We start from the raw sequence: 23,227 nt of genomic DNA, 5'->3' as shown, positions 1-23,227 counted from the left end.
TTTACATTTTTAAAAACTTTTTGACTCTTTTGTAATAATAACGCCTTAAAACACAAATACGTTGCAGCTGTACAAAAATATTTTTTTCTATTTTATTCTATAAGCTTATTTTTCCCATTTTGAAAATGTATTTATTTACCTTTTAAACTTTTTTTCTTAAAAACGAAGATGCAGGCCTACACAGGGTCAGGATCATCAAGATATCACTAGGTGATAGGAATTTCTCAGCTCCATTCTAACCTTGTGAGGCCACTGTTGTAGATGTGGTCCATTGTTAACCAGAACGTCATTGCAGCACATGACTTTATTACAGAAGAAGGAAAGAATGGACAGTGGGGAGCAACCAAGGTCTCTGTCTGCCACAGTTCCTCCACCAGCCCCTGAGACAGAGTTCCCCTCAGGAGGAGTCTAGTGTGCGGACCCAAGTACACATCATCTCCAGACAGAGGGACTTCAGGGTAGTTGTTGACATGGGCTTAGGAAATGGTGGGAGAGTGGCAGGCACTTGGGGATGTTGAAAGTATCTGAAGATAAATCCAGCCTCCCAGATCTGCCTGGAGAGAGGCATTGACAGGGCAGCCTGGCTGCTCAGAGCTACCTTATCCCAGCCTTGTCACTAGCAAGATATCTCTCCTTCCTGGGTCTCATTTTCCTCTTCTTTTTTTTTCTTTCTTTTTTTTTTTTTTTGAGACAGAATCTCACTCTTGTCGCCCAGACTGGAGTGCAGTGGTGCGATCTCGGCTCACTGCAACCTCCGCCTCCCGGGTTCAAGCAATTCTCTTGCCTCAGCCTCCTGAGTAGCTGGGATTACAGGCACCCGCCACCATGCCTGGCTAATTTTTTATTTTTAGTAGAGACTGAGTTTTACCATGTTGGCCAGGTTGGCCTTGAACTTCTGACCTCAGGCAATCCGCCCACCTCAGCCTCCCAAAGTGCTGGGATTACAGGTGTGAGCCACCGCGCCCAGCTCTCATTTTCCTCTTCTATAAAGGAGAGTAATAACTCTACCTTGTAGGGTTGGTGTGAGGCTCGTTTGAAGTGATGTATGTCCAGCTCCTGTTCTATACTATCCACTCCATACACGATGGTTATTTTTGTTATGAGTATGATTTGGCCCCCATGCCCTCTCCTCTAACTCAACTCCCATCTTCTCCCTGTCAGGTATACTGACCCACTTGCCATTCCCTTATTAGAACATGCACTCTCGGCCGGGCGCGGTGGCTCAAGCCTGTAATCCCAGCACTTTGGGAGGCCGAGGCGGGTGGATCACGAGGTCAGGAGATCGAGACCATCCTGGCTAACATGGTGAAACCCCGTCTCTACTAAAAATACAAAAAACTAGCCGGGCGTGGTGGCGGGCGCCTGTAGTCCCAGCTACTCGGAGGCTGAGGCGGGAGAATGGCGTGAACCCGGGAGGTGGAGCTTGCAGTGAGCCGAGATCGCGCCACTGCACTCCAGCCTGGGTGACAGAGCGAGACTCCGTCTCAAAAAAAAAAAAAAAAAAAAAAAAAAAAAAGAAAAAAAGAACATGCACTCTCTGCCTGGCTTTCCACTTCTCACTTTGCACACGGTGGAATCTTGGCGGAAGCACCTCACATCCTGGTGAACCTGGTAGTCCCCTGTGATTCAGTTGGCCTCTGCACTTCTCCAGGAAATTCTCTCTGCCACTCCAGGCTGGGTGAAGCTGCTCCTCAGTTTCCCTAGCAACCCACAATTATATCAGGGTTCTTATTGCACCCTTAGGCAATTACTGAGTTCCTTCCAAGGCTAGTCCAGACTCTCAGTGTATAAACCACCCTTGACATAATTAATTCCATCTTAGAAAAACCCTCCATTTTATATTTCATAGGCACTTTGCTAACAAGGATAAGATGTTTTGCTTAATGAACAGGTTTTAAAAAAGAACACAAACAAGCACACTCATCCACTATCAGTTCTCACCAGAGGACCCTCTGACTGTAAAAGAGCCAAGCCTTCAGCTTGTCTGTCTTTACTAACACCGTCTTGCAGTCACTCGTGATAAGAACTCAGAAGTTGCCACCAAAAGCTCTGCCACATCAAAGACTCTTCCTTGCAGACCACCAGGCCCAGACCAGGACTCCCTTTGTCTTCTTCGCTCCCTTCAGATTGGTTCATTAACCCTTTCGCCTATCTCTTTTTTCTCTTGATGTTAAATATTACTTTGTTTGTTGTGGAATGTTTAATCTACAACATTCGTATAGTGATTAAGTATACTAGTATGTATGGTTTGCAATATTTACTGACTTATGGAGTGGCTTGAACCTATGTGCTCTGACTACAGAGTGAGCAGGAAGGACTAAGGAGAATTGCCTCCTTGGGAACTCCATCTAGCTTCTGGATTTTGTGATTGAAATAGCATTAAAAAAAAAAAAAAGACTGACATTGTGGAGAGATACAAACGTGTATGGACCTGGTCATCTCTAATCTCGAACTGCTATGACACTCAGAGAGGTTGAGAGGCCCAGAACACTCCCCTTGTTCAAGGCTCTGCATGAAGAGAAAGAAGAAATTATGCAATATTTTATTTATTTATTTTTTCAGATGAAGCCTCTCTTTGTTGCCCGGGCTGGAGTGCAATGGCGTGATCTTGGTTCACTGCAACCTCTGCCTCCTTTGTTCAAGCCATTCTCCTGCCTCAGCCTCACAAGTAGCTGGGACTACAGGCATGTGCCATCATGCCTGGCTAATTTTTGTATTTTTAGTAGAGATGGGGGTTTTACCATGTTGGCCAGGCTGGTCTCGAACTCTTGACCTCAAGTGATCCACCCGCCTCAGTCTCCCAAAGTGCTGGGATTACAGGCTTGAGCCACTGAGCCAGCCTAATTGTTCGATATTTTAAATGTTTAAATGACCAGCAAGTCATAGGTGCTCAACAAATATTTGTTGAATGACAACAAATTAGCACTGTTGACACAAAAAGGGCAATGCAATGTATGTGCTATTTAATATTTGCAGATTTTTATTTAAAAATCTGAATTCACAGTACACTGCAGGTGGTTGCTTAGAAGCATACAAGTTTCAAGTTCTGTCACCCTGTGTATACTTTTTTTTTTTTTTTTTTTGAGACCTCCGGAGTCTCGCTCTTGCTGCCCAGGCTGGAGTGCAATGGTGCGGTCTTAGCTCACCTCAACCTCTGCCTCCCGGGTTCAAGCGATTCTTATGCCCCAGGCTCCCGAATAGCTGGGATTACAGGTGCGTGCCACCACGCCCGGCTGATTTTTGTATTTTTAGTAGAGATGGGGACCAAAGTGGACCATGTTGGCCAGGCTGGTCTCGAAATCCTGACCTCAAGTGATCCGCCCATCTTGGCCTTCCAAAGTGCTAGGATTACAGGCATGAGCCATCGCCTGGCTACCCTGTGTATCTGGAGACAACTGCCAAGTCTAAATTTGCAGAGGTAAGGGAAGGAGAAGTTTTGACCCAGTGGCCCCCGCTCGCCCTGCCTGCTGGGGAGATGGGGAGCTCCTAGGACAGGAGCTGGGTCCTCAAGACGTGGCACGAGGAAGGGGGTCGCAGTAAGCCCCCAGCGGCTCCCACACTGCGCACCCCTGGGGGGTCCCTCTGCCAGTCTCAACCCAGCCCCCTCCTAGCCGGCGGGCGGTGGCAATCTCCGTGATATCTTTCCGTCCAGCCGGCAGGCGGCGCCCTCCGGCCCTTGTTTCGTCGGGCCCGGACGGGGCGTGCGCGCTCAAAGGTTGCCCGGCTCTGTCGCCCGCATTTCCTGGCCTGGAGCCGGCTGAGCCACAGCGGGGTCGCCGCGGGGTCCCGGGGCCGTGCTACCCCGCCCCTCCCGGGAGCGCGCGGGGTGGGGCTGGACCAGGCCAGCGCGCTGGGCCCTCGCCCCTTCCTCGGGCAGTCACCTGGGCACAGGCGCCGCAGGTGCCGGGCCCTCAACCTTGCGGAGCCGACAGCCATCGATCCTCGGGTGAGTGCGGGCGCGGGTGGAGGGCGCCCGGCGCTCTCGCCACCGGCGTCCCAGCCGCCGGGCGGCCAACTGTCCCCGCGCCGCTCCCGGCCTCCCTGGCCGGGTGCTCAGCGCGTCTGGGAGGGGAAGGAATTTCCTTTGCAGGAACTCAGGGGTTGGGAGTTCTCTGCTACTTAAGAGATCCAGGAGTGGGGCGCGGACGCCCGAGCCTCCCACCTTCGGGATGGGGATTACAGAGGAGCCTTAGCAACTGAGGTCCGTCGTGGGTTTGAGGGCATGGGGTCCGGGGAATGGGCGTGTCCCACACCCAGAGACTCGCCACCCTCTCTCCAGGGGAGATGCTTTTTGAGCATGACAAACCCAGCAAGGTTACAGAAGTGGGTGTATGCAACTCTTCGCTCTTTCCTGGCGCCCAGAGGTGAATAGTCACACACACACACACGCGCGCGCGCATTCATTGGGGCCGACTTTGCGTCCCCTCCCCTGGCCTTGGGCGTTGGGGACTGCGCCCCCGCCCGCGCCGGCCACTGGGATTAAGCCCCAGGGCCTTGCCCGGCTGTTTGTTTTTCGAGGCAGTTGCGTCCCGGTAGGTTCCTGGATGACCATCCTGGCTGGCTCAAAATTCCCTCTAGATTACCTGCGTCCATCCCCAAGAACCCAGCGGCTGAAACTCCTTTTCTCATCTGCGCAGGTGGCCTCGAGGTGGTGGCAGGGCCGCCCCCTGCAGTCCGGAGGCGAACGCACTTACCCGACCTCCGGAGGCAGGTTCGGCTGGGAGGAACCGCTCCGGCTTCGTCCTACACTTGCGCAAATGTCTCCGGTAAGGGGAAGTGTTGCTTAAATCCCAGAGAGAACCCCCGTCGAGAAGCATAGCAAGACATATGAACGAGTGTTTAGCTCTCAGTATTGTTATTGCTTCGAGTGAAATGGTTTCGTGTGTACTTTGTGCATTTATATATAAATATAAACATATATGTATACATTTGACAAGCTCTAAGACCGGCACTTACTTGTGATATCTCCAGAACAGAGTTATTATAGTTATTTGGAAATTGTCAGTGGGAATCAGCCTGGCTGGTATGAGAATTACAGGGAGGAGGACCTGTGTGCAATTTCAAAACGATTTAAGAGACATTCGGTGGCAATACAAGGTGCGGACGTTGGTTGGATCCTGATTTGATGAATGTTTTTTAAAATGAAGATGATGGCTGAGTGCAGTGGCTCACACCTGTAATCCCAGCACTTTGGGAGGCCGAGGTGGGTGGATCATCTGAGGTCAGGAGTTCGAGACCAGCCTGGCCAACATGGTGAAACCCTTCTCTACTAAAAATACAAAAATTAGCAGGGTGTGGTGGCACGCGCCTATAATCCCAGCTACTCAGGAAGGCTGAAGTAGGAGAATCACTTCAACGCCGAAGGCAGAGATTGCAGTAAGCCGAGATCGTGCCACTGCACTCCAGCCTGGGAGGCAGAGCGAGACTCCGTCTCAAAATAAATAAATAAATAAATAAATAAGGAGACGATGAAGGAAATTTCTACTGATTATTTGATAGTATCAAGGAAATTATAATAGTTCTGTTTAGTTACTTTTGGTAATGGTATCATGACTAAGGTTTTAAAAATCCCTGTAGAGACACACAGTGAAGTTGAAATACTACTTTAGGATTTGCTTCAGAATTATTCAGTTTTAGATGCTAGCAGAGAAGTGAGGGGAACAAGATGAGAGGAGATTGTTCATGGATTGTTAATAGTTGAAGCTGGAGAGAACACGTGGACACAGGGAGGGGAACATCATGCGGCGGGGGCGGCCTGTTGGAGGATGGGGGCAAAGGAGACGGAGAGTATTAGGACAAATACCTAATGCATGTAGGACTTAAAACCTAGATGACGGGTTGATAGGTGCAGCAAACTCCCATGGCACATGTATATGTGTATACCTATTAACAAACCTGCACGTTCAGCACATGTATCCCAGAACTTAAAGTAAAACAGAAATAAAAATAGTTGAAGCTGGATGATGGTTATGGAAGTCCTTACACTATTTCAGTATTTGTGTGTGTTTGGCATTTTCCTTTAAACAGAACACCACCACCTGTGGAGCTTTTTTGCATAAGGTAGGTTTGGCACTGCAGCTGAGTTTAGATGCGAGGTCTTCCACAGTCCCTCGTTTTTTGTAAATTGGGTGTCAAGGCTGCTTCTCCAGACTCGGTCATAAAAAGTGTTTTTCTCCCTACTGGAGGTGCTGATTTATTTTGCTCAGAAGGCAGAGGGTGTTTGCTGAGTGTGACAAAGCTGAGCGGATCAAGTTGATGCAGGTGGAGGCTAGGTCAGCTTTTTTTATACAAAGGGCATTAGCAAGCCTGGGGGTTGATTGCCTCCAGTCGGGCGGATTGTATAAAGTGTGTTAGCAGTTTTGCCTAATTGCCCAAATCCCTTCCAAGTTATGCTCATCAAAAAACAGAGTTCAGAGTAGTGAACACACATGTCTGTTTACACTTAGGATTTATGTACACTTCTGGAAGCACTGTATGCATCAATAAAAAGTGTACATGATAAAAACAAAGCACAAAATGAGTGGAGGGCTGCTTGTTGCTGTGTTGTGTTGCCTGTTTCATCGTTACCTTGTTTGCTTTAGGGATCATGACGTGTAAATATTTAGCAAAGCACTGACTCCTAAAAGTTCTGCATGGCGTTTAACACATTTTTTTCAAGAACCATGCTTGTAGGAGGGTAAGGAAGGAGTAATAGCTATATCTTCATCAGGCTTGCTCTAAATTTTTTTTCTCCAGATTTAGCCTATAATTCCTACTCATTCTGTCATGCTTGGTCAGTAATTTGGAAAAGTGGTGATTCTGAGAGGGAGCTGTTGAAGTTAATAGAGGGAGGAAGGGGAGGTATATTCCCGAAAGGCAAATCCACATTTTTTAGTAGCTTCAGTATAACTGAATGTAATGCCTTTGGATTTAAGGATAAAACAAGTCAAAGAGATGAGATCCGGGACAGTTAAAAGTTGAAGTGTTCAGTGAATCTCCTCAGCCTAGACCTTGCTCCTGTAGATTCACTAATCTAAAGGATGTAAAGATGTTTTAAGATTCAGTTGAGGAATGCTGAAGCATGTCCTAATTTCACTGCTGTGATGGGAAAATAATGAGACAACCAACAAAAATCCCCTTATAGTAGGGGGAAATACCACAGTGAATTAATCATGGTACTTAAATGAAGTGAAGTTGTTTGGTTTGTGGCTCTGTTTTCTTGGTATGAATAAAAGAAGTGTACAACTGTCACGTAACTTTATTTTATACCTCAGTTTCCTCTCTAGTTCCCTAAAAGAGCATGGAAAAAGAAAAGAAACTTGCCAGGCCCTTTAGTGACCAAACTAATGTTTATTCTCCTCTGTAGGAGGGTGGTAGATTTGGACTCTGGAGAGTTGATTGCTAATAGCTATTTTAAGGACTTACCACAAATGTGACACTATTTCGCCCTGATTCGCATTATTAAGGATATAAATGCATTAGAAAAGCAAATTGCTCCCCTGTTGGGCTAGAAATGATAGGAAAGGGTGTTGGCAATCTAGTCAACGGTATTCTTCTAGATTCATAAGCACTTAGCTTTCATGTACAGCACCTCATCCCATCCTGTAAGGCGGAGCAGTGGTGATAGAGGGTAATTTTGGTTTTTAACAGATGGGAACATTGAAATATAAGGAAGTCAGCCTGGGCAACATAGTGAGACCTTTACTCCACAAAATAAAAATAAATAAATAAAAATTAGCCAGGTATGGTGGTACACGCCTGTAGTCCCAGTTACTCAGGAGGCTGAGGTGGGAGGATTGTGTGAGTCTGGGAGGTCGAGGCTGCAGTGAGCCGTGATCACACCACTGTACTCCAGCCTGGGTGACAGAGCAAGATGTTGCCTCGAAAAAGAAATCTAAAGAAGATTGCTTTAAATCACTTCTTTAGGGAGATAGGGAAGGAAATTTAACGTTGATCAAGAGTTCATTGGCTAAAAAAAAGAGTTCATGGGCTGGGTGTGGTGGCTCACACCTGTAATCCTAGCTCTTTGGGAGGCTGAGAGGAGGAAGGTTTGCTTGTGGCCAAGAGTTCAAGACCAGCCTGGGCAACATAGTGAGACCCCCATCTCTACAAAAAAAAAATAATAATAATAATAATAAAATTGGCCAGTGTGGTGGCTGAGGTGGGAGGATGGCTTGAGCCCAGCAGTTCCAGGCTGTAATAAGCTATGTTTGCACCATTGCACGCCAGCCTGGACAACAGGGCAAGACTCTGTCTCTTAAAAAAAAAAAAAGAATTCATGGTAGTCTTCACACAAGTTTTTGTTTTTTGTTTTGTTTTGAGACAGAGTTTTTGCTCTGTTGCCCAGGCTGGAGTGCAATGGTGTGATCTCGGCTCACTGCCACCTCCACCTCCTGGGTTCAAGCAATTCTCCTGCATCAGTCTCCCGGGTAGCTGGGATTACAGGTGCCAGCCACCATGCCTGGCTAATTTTTGTATCGTTAGTAGAGACGAGGTTTCACCATGTTGGCCAGGCTGGTCTCGAAGTCTTGACCTCAGGTGATCCACCCACCTCAGTCTCCCAAAGTGCTGGGATTACAGGTATGAGCCACCATGCCCGGCCCACACATTTTTAATTCTGACAAATGTCTCTAGGTTGGGTATTATCAGTCCATTTTGCAAATGGAAGTTGAGGCTAGAGGTTAATAGTTTTTGCCTGAGGTCTTGTAGCTAGTAAAAGTAGAGCTAAGATGCAAACTCAGCTCCGTCAGATTTGACAGTCTGCATTATTTCTGGCAGTTTCACACTACCTTTAGCAGGAAGCAGAGCAACATGCCCAAGAATTGGGTAGTCTAGGCAAACTGTCTTCTTACCACACCCTACTGTCCTGGTGACAGGCGGGGGGCATGGGTCACATCTGACCAACACATGTTCTGTCGGGCCAGCATAGAGCTTAAAAAAAACACTGAGTCAGTGTTGAAAATTGGGAAATTTCAAATATTCTGCCCTAACGATTCCCAAAGGCAATACTAGAGCAGCTGCCTCTTTAAGGAAGTGTAGTACATACCAGTCCCCTCAGCCCCCAGCAATCCCTAAAGTAGTCCCCAGCCCTGAGATTGCACTTTTTTTTTTTTTATGGTAAGAAATCTTTCTATGTGTGTGTTTCTACCCCAAATGGAATAACAAAATATAGGTTGAGAGGCTCTTGTTGCAAAAAAAAATGGGAAAGACACTTTGGGAGGCCGAGGTGTGGGGATCACCTGAGGTCGGGAGTTCGAGACCAGCCTAACCAACATGGAGAAACCCCATCTCTACGTATACAAAATTAGCCTGGCGTGGTGGCGTATGCCACTTGGGAGGCTGAGGCTGGAGAATCACTTGAACTCAGGGAGCGGAGGTTGCAGTGAGCCGAGATTGCGCCATTGCACTCTAGCCTGGGGAACAAGAGCGAAACTCCGTCTCAAAAAAAGAAAAGAAAAGAAAAATGGGAAAGATCATACTCCTTTGAGGAAATGAGAGTCTTGTATTTAGTTCCAGTGCTTCTCTGTCAGACGAATACAAGTTGTGTTGTCATTTTTCTCCCATGCTGTCTATTTTTCTCACAAGGAACTTGTTTGCTACCCCCTGCGGTTTGACAAGAATGGAGTAGGTGTGGGCAGGCCTCAGTAGGGAAAAGGAATGGCTCCAAACTCCCACACCATTGGGTCTTTGTGAGTAGGCAGGTGGGTCTTGTACACCTTGGGGGTTCCCCAGGGTGTCCTGCCAGGATAGGGCACAAAAAAGCCCTTTAACCCTTCCCCTTTAAACAGCCTGACTCTGGGACCCATGTGGATCCTGAGGTTGTGTGTCAGCTCTCTGTAGCTGCTTTGAACTGGACCCCAGCCACTCTGAGGGGTTCCTAGGACTTGCAAAGGGCCCCTCTCCCCAATCCTTCTCTGCCCACCACTCTCCTGCTGATGACAAGTCCACTTCTACACGCTGCTTAGACACAGCACCCCCAGAAGGCTCTACAGGGATGAGGAGCTGAGGCGCCCGCATAGTGCAGCCTTCAAGGGGTTTCTGTGGCGGAAGTCCAAGGGTGGCTTAATTTCCTTGCCTTCAAACTTCCGGTTAAGGGTCATGGGGCAAACATTCTCGCCTCTGTGAATAGCTGGAGTTTCATGACCGTTGAAGTTTCTCTTTAGATCTTTGTTTCCTTCCCCTGAGTTCTGCATTTCCTTCCCCTGTGTGTGTGCTGTGGAGGAGAACGAAAAGAGGAAATGGCACAAAAGTGAACCTTGTTGGGTGGCTTTGAGGAAATCTGAGGTGCTGTTGTGGGCCTTTGTCACTCGAGTTGTCAGTCTAGGTGTGTGTGTAAACGGACATAGAATAAACAAAGGCTCCAAGTGGAACAACTTGTTTTGGCCAAAAGAAGTGAGTTCAGACCGGGCGTGGTGGCTCACACCTGTAATCTCAGCACTTTGGGAGGCTGAGGTGGGTGGATCATGAGGTCAGGAAATGTAGACCATCCTGGCTAACACAGTGAAACCCTGTCTCTACTAAAAATACAAAAAAAAAAAAAAAATTAGCCAGGCGTGGTGGCGCTCACCTGTAGTCCCAGCTACTTGGGAGGCTGAAGCAGAAGAATTGCTTGAACGGGGAGGCGGAGGTTGCAGTGGGCTGAGATCATGCCACTGCACTCCAGCCTGGGCGACAGAGCGAGATTCTGTCTCAAAAAAAAAAAAAAAAGAGAGAGAGAGAAAGAAAAAAAAAGTGAGTTCAGAGGCCCACAAGTTTTATGAATGCCGAACCTGCTGCTTGAGGGGTTCCTTTCTGGATGACTCTGGAATCAGGTTTGTGGGTGTGTGTTCCCTCAGGTGATGATGAACCCCCGTGTCAAGGAAGAGTGGGGTAATTGGTTATTAGCCAGAGCCAACAGGGAGAGGCCGAGCAGTCTGAGTATGGACTCAGCCAGATCCCTGGGTTTCATTTCTGGTTCTTCCACCACCTGTGTGACCTCATTTTTTAAAACCTCTTTGTCCCTCAGTTTCCCCTGTGTAAGCTAGGAGTAATAACAGTACCTATGTCCTAGGGCTGCGAGGATTCACTGGCACGTCAAGTGCTTGTAGCAGTGCCTGGCATGGAGCAGGATGGACTGTGAGTTAGCTAGTATTGTTGTTGTTGTTGTTAGAGCCCTGCTTCCTTTACTTTCAGTTTTACTGTGGAGAATTTCCCCCACATAATGTTAGAAGAAAGACCACAGGGAAGAAATGCATCTGAGCTCTGACCTCTGTCCGTGGAGTGAGCCATGGGCTGCGCATCTGGGTTGCCACGTGGCCATAGGGGAATGTTCTCCATGACAAATGCTAACAGGGTGTTTGGTGCAGCAGCAGCTTTGGAATTGGTGAGAACTGGGCCACAGCTTGTGGCTTTGAACCAAGGCTTTGGCTTTGTTGTTCGGGGATTAAAATCTCCTTTTTTAATCTGTGACTGACTGTGGAAAGGAGTTGGAATCCCCTAGCATTCGTGTGGATACAAACTCCACTCCCTTACGAGAGAGCGGACTGGTGCTAGCTGCGACACAGGAGTCCCAGCCCCAGCTGTGCCACTGCCTGGCAGGGGTTTAAGGCTAGGTCTTCTGGGCAGCCAGTGCCTCTTCTGTCACCTGGGAATAAGCATATCTAATAGGAATGTTGTGAGGGGCTAACAACATTTTATGAAATCCTGGCAGAGACACAGTGAAGTACAATGCCTGACTTGCACCTTAGTAGTAAAATCATAGAACAGATACATTGAGGGGCTTACTCTTTAACTTGGAAAAGTAATATAGATGCTGTTAACTAGTGTTTATTTAATATTTTGTAGTTCTTAAAAGGACCATCTGGTTTGATCTTTAAACTAGCAATGCAGGTTTCTGTTTGTTTACATTTGTTTCTATTGCCTTTTGGCTGCCTGTCAGGAGAGGTACAGAAGTGAACCCAGGTTCAGGCCAGAAATGAGAACATGGAAGGGCCTTCATTTTACTTTATCAGAGAGGTAACATGAGTTCTGATTCTTTATGCCCATAAGTAATTCTGAGGAGGGAGCACTTTAGAGATTGATAGCTAAGGTGTTCCTGGGAAGCTGAAGGCATCCATGGTGTCCAGGGAAGCTGAATGGAGGGCCAGTGATTCCCCTCCAAGCAGCAGGGCAGAGGTCCCCCCTGTTGATAGCCCTTGCCCAGTCCCCTCCAGCAGGGACAGGTGGGAAGAAGACAGGCAGTAGGCTTTGGATTCTCCCTCCTGCCCCAGGTGCAGACCCAAAGCTTCAGAGTCCATTCTACCTTCACCTAACCCTTCATCCTTCTCCTGCGCTCCAGCCGAGTGTCCCGGTGAGAAGTCTATACCCACCACACCCTCACCGCATCCTCAGTGGATGGGCCCCAAGCCTGCACTCTCCTGCTCAACCCCTGCGAGGTTTTCTCTTCTTCCCATGGCCTCTGCGGCTTTCCATTGCTGCCCTTGCCTCCTGATCCTGCCTGCCTTCAACTGTACTGTATTATGAAAGGTTTAAAGGGAGGAGTCTTTTATGACCCGCAATCCAAGGATCTGAAGGCATTGACATTTGGGTATATTTCCTTTCTATTTTGTTTTACTTTGGTTTTTTAGAAATTTAAAAAATTTTAACATTTTATAAACAATTCATTTTATGTTAGAATTTTAACATAGTTGCCATACTATGATTACAATTTATCATTATGATGATATCAAAAAGATACCTGCATGCATATGTTTATCATAGCACAATTCACAATTGCAAAGATACAGAATCAGCCTAAGTGTCCATCAACCAATGAGTGGATAAAGAAAATGTGATATATATATACACACATCACATATATACACACACACACCATGGAATACTAGTCGGCTATAAAAAGAACAAAATAATGTCTTTTGCAGCAACTTGGATGGAACTGAAGACCATTATTCTTTTTTTTTTTTTTTGAGATGGAGTCTTGCTCAGTCACCCAGGCTGGAATGCAGTGGCCCAATGTCGGCTCACTGTAACCTCCACCTCCCAAGCGATTCTCCTGCCTCAGCCTCGCGAGTAGCTGGGATTACAGGCACCCGCCATCATGTCCAGATAATTTTTGTAGAGCAGGGTTTCACCATGTTGGCCAGGCTGGTCTCGAACTCCTGACTTCAGGTGATCCATCCGCCTCGGCCTCCCAAAGTACTGGAATTACAGGTGTGAGCTACCACGCCCATGAAGGCCATTATTCTAAGTGAAGTAACTCAGGAATCGAAAACGAAATGCCGTATGTTCTCACTTATAAGTAAGTGGAAGCTAAGCTATGGGTACACAGAGGCATACAGAGTGATATAATGGACTATGGAGACTCAGAAGGGGAGGATGGGAAGGGGATGAGGGATGAAAAACAACCTATTAGGTACAATGTACACTACCTGGGTGATGAGCACTCTAAAATCCTAGACTTTACCACTATACAGTTCATCTATGTAACAAACCCACTTGTACACCTAAAGCTATTAAAATTTTTTTAAATAAAAAATATCATTGTATTCCCCTATGTCTGTATAAATATTTTTAATGACTGCATGCTGTTTTAGTCTTTTTTAGCCATTCTCTTAAAATATTAGAGAACTAAGTCGTTGCTCATTTTTTGATGTTGTACATCATTCCAATTTGAATGCACATAAACCTTGGAGCCCATTTCACATTATTTGAGATGGATTCCTATAAAAATAATTACTGAGTCAAAGGTTTTCAACATGGAAAGTTTTCTTTCTTATCACAAAAGCAACAAATTTGTATTGTGGAAGATACAGGACAGTGTAAAAAGTAAACATGTACCTCTATTCTCACCAACCAGTTGCTGTTCCTGTCATCGGGTTCTACCCCTCCAGGATACGTGTCCTCTTCAGGCTTGCTCCATCCGTGGCGTGGCCTGTGCGCTGGCAGCATGGCATCACCTGGGAGCTTGTTAGAAATGCAAAATCTCAGGCTCGCCCCAGACACATTGAATCAGAATCTGTCTTTTAACAAGATCCATATTCAAATTTCAGAAGTCTTAGTCCCCGAGGCCACCACCTTACCAGTTACGGTGGGCTGGCATTAATTACCTCTGATCTGTGAATATACATACAATTTTTCCTATTTCCCTGATATTAGGATGTACCACTGTGTCTATTTCCTACATTTTTCCTATTTCCATACATTTTTCCTATTTCCCTAATATTGGGATGTACCACTGGTTTGCATCCTCGTATCTCCCTTAACGTAAGACCATGTAAGGACAACAGCAGGCTCCCCTCAGTAACAGCGGTTCAGGGATCAGCAGGATCCCATCTCATCCCCCTGTGAGAAGCCCTGCTACACACAGCTTTATCTTGCATCTGTCATTTAACATAATACCATCAGCATTTTCCTGTTACCTAGTTTTTCTCTCAATAATAACAAATTTTATCTTTCATGGCTGCAGGTGGTAGTCCATCTTATGACTGTCTCATAATTCATTTGACTCATTCCCTAATGTTTAGACATTAAGTTGTTTTGGTTCTTTTGGAGACAGGGGAGGGTGTACTGTGGGCTATTACAAGTATGCCGAATTTACGTAGTAATTATTTCCTTCAACCCAGATTATTTTCTTATGATGAATTACCAGAGTGCAGCCACTGGGTCAAAAGGCGTGAACATTTTAAACCCTCCTTAAATGCCCCAGGAGTATAGGAAGTGCCCTGACATTGTGCCCTCCCAGACACTGGGTAGTGTGGTCTGTAGACAGCTCCAGGGAGCAGGGTCATGCCTCATTCGCATCACGCCTCCAGGGCTGGTGTAGAGCCAACTCTGAGGGTCACTCTAAGGGGACCTAGGGGAATGGAAAGGAAGTGACAGAAGGATGGGCAAGCTGCCCGTGGTGGTGGTGCTCCTTTCCTCCTGGCCTGAGTCCTCTGTCACAGTAGATGTCAGGGACCAGGCAGCAGCCTTCCTCAGGGTGTGTCCACAAAGCTTAGCCTTTCCTCCTGGCGCCCATCTTCCAGTGGCTTGGGGGCTGGAGCCGGCGGTGGAGGCCTGAAATGACTACTCGGTGAGTCTGGAACCTGCTGGACCTGATTGCTGCCAAGCTTGTTTTTGCTTCATGAGTCTGAGACTATTAGGTTCTCTAATACTTCTTTCCTCTCACCAGCAGACCAAGAACCTGATATTAAGTAAACTTTATTCTGAAAGGTACACTCAAACAATTTCTTTTTTTTTTTTTTTTTGAGACTGAATTTCACTCTTGTTGACCAGGCTGGAATGCAATGGTGTGTTCTCGGCTCAATGCAACCTCCCACCTCTCAGGTTTAAGTGATTCTCCTGCCTCAGCCTCCCAAGTAGCTGGGATTACAGGTGCCTGCCACCACACCCACCTAATTTTCTTCCTCTTCGTCTTTTTGGTTGTTGTTGTTGTTGTTGTTGAGATGGAGTTTCGCTCTTGTAGCCCAGGCTGGAGTGCAATGGCGCGATCTCAGCTCACCACAACCTTCACCTCCCAGGTTCAAGTGATTCTCCTGCCTTGGCCTCCTGAGTAACTGGGATTACAGGCGCCTGCCACCATGCTCGGCTAATTTTTTTTTTTTGAAACGGAGTTTTGCTCTTGTTGCCCAGGCTGGAGTACAATGGCGCGATCTCGTCTCACCATAACCTTCACCTGCCAGGTTCAAGTGATTCTCCTACCTCAGCCTCCCAAGTAGCTGGTATTACAGGCATGCACCACCATGCCCACCTAATTTTTTTGTATTTTTAGTAGAGGTGGGGTTTCTCCATATTGGTCAGGCTGGTCTTGAACTCCCAACCTCAGGCAATCCACCTGCCTCAGCTTCCCAAAGTGCTGGGATTACAGGCGTGAGCCACAGTGCCCGGTTGACAATTAAATTTTTAAAAATTGAAACATCAGTATTGTATATGTGATTAAGTCATAATTTGAACTTTGATGCCTGGAATACATTTTTCATCCTCCTTAAAAGTTTTTGGAGTAAATAAGTGAATTAATATACAATGAGTTTGATTCTGTTGCATTATTTACGTATGTTAAATGTATTTTTGTTTGTATCATGACATAATTAAAACATTTAAAAATGAGTATCAAACTCTTAGCCATTTATATTAACTATTTGACATGGGCAACAGAAACGCACACTGCTGTACCTCCTGAAAATTCATGTGATTAATTGATGCTGAATTTGTCCAGTAGTATGTCTTTTGGGGGGCATTTTTAAGTATTTAAAAATTTTCGAGGTACATACAGTAAAATGCACAGATCTTAAGTGTTTAGTTTTGATAAATGTATGCACCTATGTAAACAACATTCCTGTCAAGACACAGAACATTTTCATGCTTCAGGCAGTTCTCTCATGCTACTTTGCAATCAGTCCAGAGGCACTTGCTGTTCTGATTTCCAGCACCATAAATGAGCATTGTCTGTTCTTCAACTTCATATAAATGGATTGTGATATATAGTAGACAAACAAAAGTGGCTGCTTTTGTTCAACATAATGCTTTTGAGATTTATACATGCGTGACTCTGTAATTCTTTATTGGTAACTAATATTACATTCTTTGAATATACTCTAATTTAGCCATTCTCCTTTGATGATCACTTGGGTTGTTTCCAGTTTTGGGCTATTGTGAATAAAGCTGCCATGGCTGAGCATGGCACTCACACCTGTCATAGCAGCACTTTGGGAAGTCAAGGTGGGAAGATCACTTGAGTCCAGGATTTCGAGACCAGCCTGGGCAACATAGCAAGATTCTGTACCTTAAAAAAAAAAATTGTTATTAGCTGGGTATCATGGCAGGCACCTGTAATCCCACTAGGGAGGCTGAGGCATGAGAATTACGTGAACCTGGGAGGCAGAGGTTGCAGTAAGCTGAGATTATGCCACTGCACTCCAGCCTGGGCGAAACAGCGAGACCCTGTCTCAAAAAAAAAAAAAAAATTAAAAAAAATAGCTGCTATGAATATTCTTGTATAAGTCTTTTTTAAAAAACAGCTTTATTGAGGTATAATTTATATGCCATAAAACCTACTCATTATGTACAATTCTATGGTTTTTAGTAATTTATAGGTTTGTGCAGCCATCACCATAACCCAGTTTTTGACTTGTCACCCCCAAATTTCTCTCTGCCAGTATACAATCAGTTCCCACCTCTAGCCCCAGACAACCATTGCACTTCTGTCTCTTGCCTTGTCTGGGAAATTTCAAATTAGAGGAATCTTGGATTATATAGTTTTTTGTGTCAGGCATCTCTCACTTAGCACAACATTTTTGAGGTTCATCCGTGTTGCAGCGTGGATCAGTAGCTTGCTGCTTTGTATTGTTGAATAACATACAGTTTTATAAATATACTACATTTTATTCACTCAGCAGTTGATGAACATTTGAATTGTTCCCAGGGCTTGGCTGTTATGAATAATGATGCTATGAACGAGGTAATGTTGCTATCTACAAGTGTTAATATAGACCTTATTTACATTTCTCTTGAGTAGATTTGTATGGGTATAATTGTGGAGTCATGTGGTAAGTTTATGTTTAACTTTTTAAGAAACTGCCAAACTATTTTCCAAAAGCGGCTGTACAGTGTTAGAGTCCCACTAACAGTGTTTGAGGGTTCTCTACATTCTTGCTGACATTTGAAATTGTTACTCGTTCTTATTATAGATATTCCAAAGGGTATATAATGGTGTCTCATTGCAGTTTTAATTTGCATTTCCCTAATGACTAATGATGTTGAGTTCCTTTTCATGTGCTTATTAGTTACTTGTATGTCTTCTTTTTTATTGGATATTTGATCTATATTGATATTGTTATAGATATATATCATCTTCGACGACATGTCTAGTTACACCTTTTGCCCCTTTTTTTTTTTTGAGATGGAGTCTGGCTTTATTGCCCAGGTTGGAGTGCAGTGGCGCGACCTTGGCTCACTGCGACCTCGGCTCACTGCAACCTCCGCCTCCTGGACTCACGCCATTCTCCTGCCTCAGCCTCCCGAGCAGCTGGGACTACAGGTGCCCATCACCACGCTCGGCTAGTTTTTTTTGTATTTTTAGTAGAGACGGGGTTTCACCGTGTTCGCCAGGATGGTCTCGATCTCCTGACCTCGTGATCCGCCCGCCTCAGCCTCCCAAAGTGCTGCCCCGTTTTTAAATTGGGTTATTTCTCACCACCCTCTTACTGAGGTTCAAGAATTTTAAGATATATATCTAGATGCAAATTCTGTATCAAATATATGGTTTGGGGCTGGGCGCAGTGGCTCACACCTGTAATCCCAGCACTTTGGGAGGCCGAGGCCAGCAGATCACCTGAGGTCAGGAGTTCAAGATCAGCCTGGCCAACATGGCGAAACCCTGTCTCTACTAAAAATACAAAAATTAGGTGGGCGTGATGGCATGCGCCTGTAATTGCAGCTACTCCGGAGGCTGAGGCAGAAGAATTGCCTACTCCGGAGGCTGAGGCAGAAGAACCCGGGAGGTGGAGGTTGCAGTGAGCCAGGATCGCACCACTGCACTCCAGCTTGGGAGACAGGGCGAAACTCTGTCTCAAAAAATAAAAAAATGAAAAACAAATATATAGTTTGAAAATATTTTCCCCAGGCCGGGCGCGGTGGCTCAAGCCTGTAATCCCAGCACTTTGGGAGGCCGAGGCGGGTGGATCACGAGGTCAGGAGATCGAGACTATCCTGGCTAACATGGTGAAACCCCGTCTCTACTAAAAATACAAAAAACTAGCCGGGCGTGGTGGCGGGCGCCTGTAGTCTCAGCTACTTGGGAGGCTTAGGCGGGAGAATGGCGTGAACCCGGGAGGCGGAGCTTGCAGTGAGCCGAGATCACGCCACTGCACTCCAGCCTGGGAGCACAGCGAGACTCCGTCTCAAAAAAAAAAAAAAAAAAAAAGAAAATATTTTCCCCAAACCCATGACGTTTTCCCTAATGGTGCCTTTTAAAGAAAAAAAAAGTTTTAAATTTTGATGAAGCCTAAGTTGTTGATTTCTTTTATGGTTTGTGTTTTTAATCTCATATCTAATAAATACTTGCCGAACCTTATACAAGTCTTGTGGACATGTTTTGTTTTGTTTTTGAGATGGAGTCTCACTCTGTCACCCAGGCTGGAGTGTAATGGCACATTCTCGGCTCACTGCAACCTCCACCTCCCAGGCTCCAGTGAATCCCCTGCCTCAGCCTCCTAAGTAGCTGGGATTACAGGTGCACGCCACCATGCTCGGCTAATTTTTGTATTTTTGGGAGAGACATGGTTTCACAATGTTGACCAGGCTGATCTCGAACTCCTGACCTCAAGTGATCCGCCCACCTTGGCCTCCCAAAGTGTTGGGATTACAGGCGTGAGCCTCTACGCCTGGCCAACATGTTTTAATTACTCCTAGGTAAATATCTAGCAGTAGAAGTACTGGATCATAGGATAAGCGTATGTTGAAATGCCACACTATTTTCCAAGGGGATATACCATTTTACACCTCAAACAGCAGTGTATGAGAGTTCTCGTTACTCTACATCTTTTCTAATATTTGGTATTGTTGGTCTTTCTGATTTTAGTCATTCTGATGAAATTGTATGTCACTGTCATTTTAATTAGCTTTATCCTGATAACTAATGATGTTGAGTACCTTTTTGTGTGCTATTGACCATTTGTACATATTCTTTTTGGAATGTCTTTTCAAGTGTTTTGCCCATTTTTGTTTGAGTAGTTTGACTTTTTGCTATTCATTTGTAGGCACTCTTTATATATGTAGTCTGGTAGTCTGGGCACAAGTCTTTTGTTAGATACATGTGTTGTAAGCATTTTCTCCCAGTCTGTTATTGCCTTTTCATTTTCTTATGATGAACAGAAGAATCTAATTTTAATGACTTCACTTTATCAGTTTTTTTTCTTTTATATTTGGTGCTTTTTGTGTTTTGTTTGAGACTTCTTTGCTCCAAGGTTGCAAACATATTCTCCTTTGTTTTCCTTGTGGAGTCTTACATTTTATAGTTAGGCCTGTGATCTCGCCTGAGTTAATTTGTGTTAATGGTGTGAAGTGGGGTTAAGGTCCTTTTTTTTTTTTCATACGGTTATCCAGTTAGTCCAGCACAATGTTTTGAAAAGACTTTCCTTTCCTGCATTGAATTGCATTGGTACTTTCTTATAAATCAAGTGGACTGGTTTGAACTCTCTTCTGTCAACCTGTTTGTTCTTAAGCTCATTGTCTTGAGTTCTGTAATTTATAAGTCTTGAAATCAGGTAGTGTAAGTCGTCCAACTTTGTTTTTGACTATTCTGACCCTTTGTGTTTTCATATACATTTTAGCATCAGCTTGTCAATATCTTTAAAAAAGAAAAAGGCCTGGATTGTGATCAGAACTACATTGAATCAACTAATCTGGGGAGGATGACATGTTAATAATATTAATCTTCTTATCCATGAACATGGCATATCTCTATTAAGGTCTTTAGTTTTCTTTGGCAGTGTTTTGTAGCTTTTAGCATTGACATTTTGTAAAAATTTATAAATTTATAAAAATTTATTCTTATTTTATGTTTTTGAGTCTATTGGAAATGATGTATTTTCCTTCATTTTTCAGTTTTGTTGCTATATATACCAATGTGGTTTTAAAAATTGACCTGTGGTCTTACTAAATTCATTTATTAATTCCAGTAGATTTTTTGTAAGTACCTTAGGATTATCAATATACATAAATGTCATCTACAAATAGTTTTATCTTATCCTTTCTAATCTGTATGCCTTTCTTTTATTTTCTTGCCTTACTGAATGGGCTAGGATATCCTAAAATGTTGAGTAGAAGTGGTAAGGGCAGATATCCTTACCTTGTTTCCAGTTTTAGGGGCAAAATGGTCAGTCTTTCACACTTAAGTATAATCACAGCTATAGATTTTTCACAGATGTTCCTTATCAGGTTGAGGAAACCATCAGTTTCCTACTTTGCTGAGAGGTTTTTATCATGAATGGTTGTTGAATTTTGTCCAAAGATTTTTCTGCATCTCTCAAGATGGCCATATGCTTGTTTTCTGTATTTGGTAATGTGAATATATTTATTTGTCATCTGTTGGCACTTTCTCCTCACCTCAAATTAGGGAAAAGACCACAGTTACCCTTTTTTTTTTTTTTTTAAATTACTTAGCTTTAACACTTGAATATCTTGGCATTGTTCATGGAATATAGGTTCAAGAACATGATTTAGACAGTTTGAATCAGGCAATTTCCATAAAATATTTTATAAACTAAAAAGCAACGTGTGTGTGTGTGTGTGTAGAGTTATTTGGTTTGAGAGCCCTGCCTGCCTAACAAACTTATCTTAAACTCTCATCATTAGTCTCATGCTTAAAAAAAAAAAGTCTCATTTAAGTAGAGACTTGAGGCGGTTGAGGGAGCAAGCTACGTGAGTGTAAGAAAGAAGACCATCCCAGGCAGAATGGCCTTCTGAGACACAAGTTCAAAGGCCCTGAGGTCCCAGAGGTATCCAGAAAACTGTCTCTTCAAAATTGCTTTTGCCTGACATTGAAGCAGACAGCAGGGGCTAAGAAAACATCATCACCTTCTGGCAGAATAGAAGGACTGAGCTGCTCAGGTCAAATCACTGTGGTAAAATATACCTAAAATTTACCATCTTTACCATTTTTAAGTGTACAGGTCAGTGGCATTAAGTTCATTCACATTGTTGTGCAGCTGATACTACTATCTATGCATCTTCAGAACTTTTTCATCCTGTGCTGAAAACCTGCACCCATTAAACAGTAACTCCTCATTCTCCCCTTCTCCTAGCTCCTGGCTACTATTTACTTTTTGTCTATGAATTTGATTACTCTGGGTACCTCATATATATGGAATCATATGATATTTATCATTTTCTGTCTACTTATTCACTTAGTATAATGTCTTAGGGGATTCATCCACCTTTAGCATGTATCAGAATTTCTTTTTTTTTTTTTCTTTTTTTTTGAGATGAAGTCTTGCTCTGTCACCCAGGGTGGAATGCAGTGGTCTGATCTCGGCTCACTGCAACCTCTGCCTCCCAAATTCAAGGGATTCTCCTGCCTCAGCCTCCCTAGTAGCTGGGATTACCGGCATCTGCCACCATGCCCAGCTATTTTTTGTATTTTTAGTAGAGACAGGGTTTTGCCATGTTGGCCAGCTGGTCTCAAACTCCTGACCACAGGTGATCTGCCCACCTTGGCCTCCCAAAGTGTTGGGATTACAGGCATGAGCCACCATGCCTGGCCAGGATTTCATTTCCTTTTAAGACTGAATAATATTCTACTGTATGGCTATAAAGTCAATCTTAGGAAATGTGTATGTTATATTTCTGAATCCTGAGAGAATGGAAACAAAACAGGTAGAATGGTAGTGGGGCAAGCTGGCATAGGTCTGGGATACTGTTATGAAAGACTTATAGGAGTACTGGACTTTGGCTGATTGGGCAGGCTACCCCTGACAGTGTGATGGTGAAAAAAGGGTCTCCCTTAGGTGGTTGGTCTGGTTCAGTTTCTCAGCAATGATGAATAACCATGTTTCAGAAAGCATGAACAACATGGTTTCAGAAAGCATGAAGAATGTCATAACTTCTCTGGTGGTTGAGTCATACAAGGAGCCACATTCAGAAGCCAGGGATGGAGAGTGGGGTCTCAGGGACTATTGAGCACAGATTTCTGATGGCTACTTTCCAGATCGTTGTATGCTTAAGCCCTTTATTTTGCTTAAGAAAGCAAGCTAAAGGACATGATAGTCATTGAGAACCAGGAGGCAATCTCTAGTTCAGATGTTCTTTTAAAAACTCTTTTTAGGCCGGGCACAGTGGCTCACACCTGTAATCCCAGCACTTTGGGAGGCCGAGGCAGGCGGATCATGAGGTCAGGAGATCGAGACGATCCTGGCTAACACGGTGAAACCCCGTCTCTCCTAAAAAATACAAAAAAATTAGCCAGGCATGGTGGTGGGTGCCTGTAGTCCCAGCTACTAGGGAGGCTGAGGCAGGAGAATGGCGTGAACCCGGGAGGCAGAGCTTGCAGTGAGCTGAGATCGCACCACTGCACTCCAGCCTGGGTGACAGAGCGAGACTCCATCTCAAAAAAAAACAAAACAAAACAAAACAAAAAACCCCACTATTTTTAAACCTCTTCTGTAAGCATGTTTGCTAAGCAGTCAGCCCATAAGTATCTGAATAACTTCTGTTCTTATAATCCTTTATCGCTCTTATTAATCCCATTCCCGTATTTGTTGATTTTTTAGATATA

At 44.7% G+C, this 23,227-nt stretch overlaps 1 protein-coding gene across 4 annotated transcripts in view; it reads left to right on the top strand.

Annotated features, from left to right (window-relative positions):
* The first annotated feature begins 3,287 nt into the window (after window positions 1–3,287).
* Window positions 3,288–23,227, top strand: part of GPR160 (G protein-coupled receptor 160) — a 56,076-nt gene continuing 36,136 nt past the window's right edge. For 2 of the 4 annotated variants that reach the window (XM_021934672.2, XM_021934673.2), the window contains exons 1-2: window positions 3,659–3,946; window positions 4,638–4,766. The gene's annotated coding sequence lies outside the window, so the exon portion shown is untranslated. Of the gene's footprint in view, window positions 3,947–4,637; window positions 4,767–23,227 lie in introns of all 4 variants that reach the window. The other 2 variants (XR_002520479.2, XR_004182216.1) reach the window with 2 other exon arrangements.

The sequence above is a fragment of the Papio anubis genome, chromosome 2 (genome assembly GCF_008728515.1).
Source record: "Papio anubis isolate 15944 chromosome 2, Panubis1.0, whole genome shotgun sequence".
NCBI lineage: Eukaryota > Metazoa > Chordata > Mammalia > Primates > Cercopithecidae > Papio > Papio anubis.
Note: the sequence above shows the minus strand (reverse complement) of the source record. Positions and strands in the feature narration are given on the sequence as shown.